The sequence below is a fragment of the Equus quagga genome, chromosome 2 (genome assembly GCF_021613505.1).
Source record: "Equus quagga isolate Etosha38 chromosome 2, UCLA_HA_Equagga_1.0, whole genome shotgun sequence".
In the NCBI taxonomy this organism is placed as follows: Eukaryota; Metazoa; Chordata; class Mammalia; order Perissodactyla; family Equidae; genus Equus; species Equus quagga.
Window position 1 is genome coordinate 116,460,104 of NC_060268.1, and position 1,638 is coordinate 116,461,741.

The 1,638-nt window shown below is 58.5% G+C and overlaps 1 non-coding gene across 1 annotated transcript; it reads right to left on the reverse strand.

The window, feature by feature from the left end:
* Window positions 1–1,317: 1,317 nt before the first annotated feature.
* On the reverse strand, window positions 1,318–1,436 carry LOC124236498 (5S ribosomal RNA). Its single transcript, XR_006887737.1, has one exon. It is a non-coding gene; the product is annotated as a 5S ribosomal RNA (ribosomal RNA).
* Window positions 1,437–1,638: the final 202 nt, after the last annotated feature.

The following is a 1,638-nucleotide window of genomic DNA, read 5'->3' on the forward strand; positions in this document are numbered from 1 at the left end:
TGAAGAACTCCAACAACATGACAAGAAAACAATTAAAAACACAATTCAAAATTATGCAAGACTTTAATATAAATTTCTACGAAGAAGATATACAGAGCCAAAAACATGCTCAACAAACACATCAACAGGAAATTGCATATCAAAACCAAAACGAAACATCACCTCACACAAGATACAATGTCTATTATAAAAACAACATAAAATAACAGTGTTAGAGAGGATCTGGGAAAATCAGAACTCCTTTGCATTGCAAATGAAAATACAAAATATTGCAGGCACTGTGGAAAACACTATGGTGATTGCACAAAAAATGAAACAGAATTATCACACGACCCTGGGCATTCATCCCCCAAAACATGAAAGCACCAACTAGATAAGGTAGCTTAGAGCAACGGTCACAGTAGAATTAGTCACAATAGCCAAATGGGGAAAACAAACAAGATGATATCATACAGAAATATGTATGAACGAAATGTAGTATAAATTTACAATGGAATATTATTCGGGCTTAAAAGGGAATGACAAGCAAAAGATAAAAGGAAGAGCTGAGACAGAATTGGATCCCAGGCAGGAGGGCTTGAACTTAGACACTTGGGGAAGGGGACGTCTTTAAGGCAAGACAACACAAAAGGACCCGTACCAACTCCGGTGCGGAAACGAGGGTTTCTCGCGAACGACGGTATCAAGGACAGCCAGGTGCCGACTTGGACAAGCTGACACACGGCGCAGGCATCAGAAAATCCAGAAGCCGTCCCGCTTGGGATGGATGGCCAGGCCCGGAAGGCTCCTGTCGAGCCCAGTGGGCCCCGTCCTTCTGTAGGTGCTGTTTGGAGAAGCCTGACCCGGGGTCTTTCCTAGATGGGCTCTGGAAGACGGATGGGCTGCCGGCAGCTTGCCGAAGCTGTCCGGGCCTCCGCAGCCCGGAGCGGGATCCGTTCCATCGCACACCGCGACTCGACCAACTGCTTGGGTGCCGCGCCGGCCGAGTGGACCGCTAGGGTCTCTCAGGAGCCTGGCGGGTGGGAAGAGGCCGCCGAGGACAGAGGGAGCCCGCCGGACGAGGGCGGCGTCGGGGGCACGGCCACGCGGGGCCGGCCCCGGTTGGCCCTGGGTTCCCGTGGGGCCGCGAGGTGGAAGGGCTGGGCGGCGGCCGCGGCGGCGGCTGCGGCCGCGGGGCACTCGCGCGGCTGGACAGCGGTGGGGGCGTGGCGGGGCGATGGGGCGACCGGTGAGGAGGGAGGAGGGGCGGGAGGAGCGTGGAGGGAGCGGCGCTGGGGGCGGGGGGGGCAAAAGGAGAGGGAGGCGGCGGGAGGCAAAAGCCTACAGCACCCGGTATTCCCAGGCGGTCTCCCATCCAAGTACTAACCAGGCCCGACCCTGCTTAGCTTCCGAGATCAGACGAGATCGGGCGCGTTCAGGGTGGTATGGCCGTAGACGCTGGCGGCTGCCGCCGGCGCCCCTAAGAAGCCTCGCGCGCGCTGTCGCCTGGCCCCTGTGACGCGCCGTCGCCTGGCCCCTGTGACGCGCGCGCCCGAGCCCCTGTGACGCGCACCGGCCGCCCGCGTCCCCTGCGCCCTGCGCTCCGCCGCCTGCCGCCTGCCTGCCACTGCCTCCCGCCGCCGCCGCCGCCGCCGCCGC